A 6,077-nucleotide genomic window follows, 5' to 3' on the forward strand; every position below is an offset into this window, starting at 1 on the left:
TGTGACTCAACTCAAAAGGACTCAGAATTTTGAACTAAGGTACATTTGAGAAATGTCTGTCTTTCTATTGCCTAGTATGTAAATCTTAACTTTGATTGTGACACATGTCTGTATAATATCAGAGGATTATTAGGTACTTTGACCATGTTCTCCTGTCTAGACAAAGAAGTGTCAGTCCTTTTGTTCCTTAGGAATGTGGCCCTTGGGGGGATGTAGGAGCAACTGGCTTGTTTAGGTAAACACAACAGTAAACATTATGGCAGGAAGGATAAGGTGGGGGCGACAGCCCTCCCTTTAGATAAAACCTATGTGACACATGACAGATAGGCAGCATCTTACCACTCCACTTTTAACTGTAATAAATACAAACTTTTCATGAATTAAGTTAGAGACTCCTCGGATGATTATGTTTGTAAGCATTTGACGCGTCTCTCTATTTACAAATAAACTATTAATTGTGCAAGGGAATTTTGTATCTGTACTTCCTCCTTTAAGAGTTCTGATCGATGAAATTACCATCACAGGTGTCAACCAGACTAGCAGATGTTGGCTCAATTTCAAACGTTAACTGTGCTCATCTTACTGACCTAGGTTTAATCTTGACCTTTCTAAGTTAACTAACTCTCCGGGGTTGATTTGGCTCTTGTCTGTGGGCAGTCGGGGAAGAGAGTTTAACCCAGATTAAACCTAGCTCCAAAAAAAATAAAAATGGAAATGGAAATTTGCATAGAAAGTGGCCCTACAGGTATGCTACATCACATATTGAGCCACATGTTGTCCTCGGAAACAGTCTTTAAAAGCTCACCCAACAGCCCTCTGCTTATTTCTATGTGGGTAACCAGCAGCACACTGTTCAAACATGACAGCTAAAGCAACAGGGTCAGGGTTCAGCCTGATAAGAGCTGTGCGAAGGCCTCTCTCACTGTTATCACGCATGATAATACACGTAAGTATCTCAGCACAGTTGGGTGTTTTTCGGCCAAGTCCACAGTTCCATACGGTTCCCCCCGTCTTGGAGAAGTCGCATGCCACATGTGAGGATGGGGGGGGGGGGGTGGGGGGGCGTCATGGTGGGTCTTTTCAGTCCAACCCACACCACTCTGGCACTCCCCTGACAGTCATGTCCCTGGCTGCTCAGGCCGCGTCACCCATGGTAACCTACGCCCTGCACAGTGAACTACGGGGCCCGGATTCAAAGCAGCGGAACACATAGGGAACAGAGGTTCATTCTTTGTCCAAGCGGCCGCGGAGAGGACACGCCCATCCCTGTGTTAACCGTCAAGCCAACCTCGCTGGACGCCGGGGGGGGGGGGGTGAGGGCAAGGTCAGCTTGGAGCCACACCACTGAAACGGATCTACATATAGAACATGGGAAGGGGACAGCGAAGGGGAGAGGCACATAGGCCCTTTCACACGACGCTGCCTGACAGGAGCAACAATAAAGTTCACGGTATGATTCATCCCCGGGCTCGGCCAAGGGCGCCACAGCGGTCCACCGCTGACCCCTTAGGAAGAGGCGATGCCGTCTGCTCTCTCCGCGCTGTGCGAGCGGGACGTCCCATTCCCCCTCGTCGGCTTCCCCTCCTGACCGCCTGGGTGGGTCAAGGTGTCTCATTCTCAAGAAAGATTCCTTCCTGCTGCCCCTGTCCAGCGCTCCTGACAATGACATTGTTGTTTTTAGTCTGGGCTGATGGATGCTCGGGCTTTTGTTGTTAATGGATTCCCTCATTTGCGTTGGAGGTTAGTAGGGTGTGCGAGGGGGGACTGTATGTGTTTGAGTGTTCATGAATAAATCCGTCCGTGTGTGTGTGTGTGCATGGATCCTTGTGCGTGTGGACCGTAACAACTTTCAGGAGAACTACTCTGGAAGCACGCCGGCATTCTTCCAGTCTCGTGTACCTAATTTAGGACTGGAAAGGAAATGCGCTATGACAGTGTCTGTACACCACAATTTATTCCAGCCCAGTCACATGGATCATTTCAACCAGGTACAGGAAGACAAACCTGGGCCAAGCTCCTTGCCATCCAGGAACTCTATATTAGGTGCTGTCAGAAGAAGGCCTGATAAATGTTGAAATACTCTACCGTAGCCACTGCTCAGCTTCTATCTTTAAGCCATAAGGCTGATCAACAGTGTTCATTAGATGTCTATCCGCATTTATTTTGCAGATAGACATCTAATGAAGCATACTGACACAAAAACACAGCTGCACACAAATTTGCCTTTACATCATGGTCAGTGCCTCAACTAAGTTTTTATTTATGTGCTCATTCACAGTTTTTATTCTAATAATTTTTTTTATTGAATATGAGTATTTGTGTAAAATAACTCTTCAATTCAACGCTTCCATTTCACATCCTAGATGGGCCTATGGCTATGTAAGGATCATAATTTCAACCACGGTTAGAAAAATGAAACATTAAAAAGATCTGGAGAAGTTCCTTGGATGTAATGTAGTCATGACGATGGTTTAAATTGTGCTGTGACAACATACCTAGTTGACTTGTGTTCTTGGGTTTCTGTTAGGAGAGGAACCTACACTCATCTAAAGGATTATTAGGAACACCCATTCAATTTCTCATTAATGCAATTATCTAATCAACCAATCACATGGCAGTTGCTTCAATGCATCAAGGGGTGTGGTCCTGGCCAAGACAATCTCCTGAACTCCAAACTGAATGTCAGAATGGGAAAGAAAGGTGATTTAAGCAATTTTGAGTGTGGCATGGTTGTTGGTGCCAGACGGGAGTATTTCACAATCTACTCAGTTACTGGGATTTTCACGCACAACCATTTCTAGGGTTTACAAAGAATGGTGTGATAAGGGAAAAACATCCAGACAATGCCTTGTTGATGCTAGAGGTCAGAGGAGAATGGGCCGACTGATTCAAGCTGATAGAAGAGCAACTTTGACTGAAATAACCACTCGTTACAACCGAGGTATGCAGCAAAGCATTTGTGAAGCCACACCACGCACAACCTTGAGGCGGATTGGCTACAACAGCAGAAGACCCCACCGGGTACCACTCATCTCCACTACAAATAGGAAAAAGAGCCTACAATTTACACAAGCTCACCAAAATTGGACAGTTGAAGACTGGCAGAATGTTGCCTGGTCTGATGAGTCTCGATTTCTGTTGAGACATTCAGATGGTAGAGTCAGAATTTGGCGTAAACAGAATGAGAACATGGATCCATCATGCCTTGTTACCACTGTGCAGGCTGGTGGTGGTGGTGGTGTAATGGTGTGGGGGATGTTTCCTTGGCAGACTTTAGGCCCCTTAGTGCCAATTGGGCATTGTTTAAATGCCACACCCTACCTGAGCATTGTTTCTGACCATGTCCATCCCTTTATGACCACATTGTACCCATCCTCTGATGGCTAATTCCAGCAGGATAATGCACCATGTCACAAAGCTCGAATCATTTCAAATTGGTTTCTTGAACATGACAATGAGTTCACTGTACTGAAATGGCCCCCACAGTCACCAGATCTCAACCCATCCTTTGGGATGTGTTGGAACGGGAGCTTTGTGCCCAGGATGTGCATCCCACAAATCTCCATCAACTGCAAGATGCTATCCTATCAATATGGGCCAACATTTCTAAAGAATGCTTTCAGCAACTTGTTGAATCAATGCCACATAGAATTAAGGCAGTTCTGAAGGCGAAAGGGGGTCAAACACAGTATTAGTATGGTGTTCCTAATAATCCTTTAGGTGAGTGTATATACCAAGTTTCAGGAATTCACCCAACCGAAACAGATCAGTGGTGTCTGAGGTACACATATATGCACAAACAGACAGAGACAAACCGTATCCTCCTTTCTGTTATCATTACCGGGGACAGATATAATCATACACGGGACTTTTCTAAGACCCAAAGTCACCTTATGGAGTAACAATTACACCAAAGCAAAACAGGATTAAACTGAATGAACACCGACAGGCCACATTTTACTAATGCATCTATACCATAACCAGACCCATATGGCTGGGACACAAAGAACCATACTTCCAAATGACATCCATTCCAGTGCACTACTTACGGACCCGCAGGGCTCTGATCCAGCGTAGGACTGTAGGGAATAGGGTGCGGTTTTGGGCGCCGTCACAATCCATCATGCCGTATTGGAGGCTTTATGAGGATAATGGCAGAATTAAGGCTAAGACTCGTATTAGTATCACAGATACTCCTGAAGTCCAAGTTAAGACTGTGTGCCACCTGCTACTCTAGATAGACAACTACCTTGTCAGGCTGCCCACATCAGCATGTTACACTGATACGCTAGGTGTGTGTCTACCCGTGTGTGTATTTGTACTGAAACCAGACCCTCTACAATACCAGCAGATTATCCTCAGCATATAGAGAAGTCGTTATTAAAGGAGTCTGGCTGACGGGCCAGGACCTCCGGACTTCCTGTTGGATAAACTGTAGACAGTACATAGATTGTCTCATGTTCACTGTTTATTCCATACAGTTCATTTTGTTTAGGAGTGTCGGAGTTCTGCAAAAATCGGTGGTTTCCATTTAGGTTGTAAACCCATTGGTTAAGACCGGTTATATAGCTACATTCTCTAAAGCCTGATCAACTGGGTGTGTGAGAAAAGGAGCCTGTGACAGTTGGCCGGGTTCACCACCTCACTGCTGCCACCTGGTGGCTGAACAAACGTGTTAAATGTGAATATAAAACGGTGCAGACACACCCTGGTCAGATCGATGTGACCACATGGTCCTAGTGACCGGCTACCACAGGTAATCACAATAATTTTGCGTTTGTGTCAGTCTGGTGTAGAGAACTGCGCTAGTCTGAACATCCATAACTAATATAGAGGCAGGCCCTCTGCTACTGTCTGGACATCCATAACTAATATAGAGGCAGGCTCTCTTCTACTGTCTGGACATCCATAACTAATATAGAACCAGGCTCTCTGCTGTCTGGACATCTATAACTAATATAGAGGCAGGCTCTCTGCTGTCTGGACATCCATAACTAATATAGAGGCAGGCTCTCTGCTGTCTGGACATCCATAACTAATATAGAGGCAGGCTCTCTGCTCTCTGGACATCCATAACTAATATAGAAGCAGGCTCTCTGCTCTCTGGACATCCATAACTAATATAGAGGCAGGCTCTCTGCTGTCTGGACATCTATAACTAAAATAGAAGCAGGCTCTCTGGACATCCATAACTAATATAGAGGCAGGCTCTCTGCTGTCTGGACATCTATAACTAATATAGAGGCAGGCTCTCTGCTGTCTGGACATCTATAACTAAAATAGAGGCAGGCTCTCTGCTGTCTGGACATCTATAACTAAAATAGAAGCAGGCTCTCTGCTGTCTGGACATCTATAACTAATATAGAGGCAGGCTCTCTGCTGTCTGGACATCTATAACTAAAATAGAAGCAGGCTCTCTGCTGTCTGGACATCTATAACTAATATAGAGGCAGGCTCTCTGCTCCAGTCTGAACATCCAACCTGTCTGCCTTACCACCCTACTGGCTTGAAACACACTACATACACTGACTCTCTGGATCGAGGTGAAAGCAATGTTGTTCTGCCCGAGCAAGACATTTTACCTGAATTGCTCCTAATTGCAGTGAATAACAGTTAGTTCTTAACCAAGTTGCCTGGTTATATAACATTAAAAACTTTAATAAAATATATATCTTCCACCAAGACCTTCACTGTCAATAGTTGTAAAGAGCCAGGATTGGGACCAGAGTGGCTTAAAACAAACCTTGCAAAGGAAGGTGTGGCTTCTGCTCAAAAACAAGATCCTTGAAACTCACTGAGACGACTGAACAAAATAAGATAAATGAAAGGAAATCGTCAGCACTGTGAGCTTCCATCCTGGGGTATAGACTGAATAGGTTCTGAACAAGCTCTTACAGCGAGGGTCTGGGTTGTGTTCAGTAGAGATGATTACATGAAAGAAAACAACCTGAGAAATTCTCATTTTTGTTTTCCACAGCTAAACAATTAGCCGAGGTGTTAGCTAACACACACAAGCCAGTTTGCCATACAGTAGGCTCGATTCACAAGCATGTATGTTGCAAGAGACAAAGACAAGA

Source organism: Esox lucius, chromosome 3 (assembly GCF_011004845.1).
Source record: "Esox lucius isolate fEsoLuc1 chromosome 3, fEsoLuc1.pri, whole genome shotgun sequence".
NCBI lineage: Eukaryota > Metazoa > Chordata > Actinopteri > Esociformes > Esocidae > Esox > Esox lucius.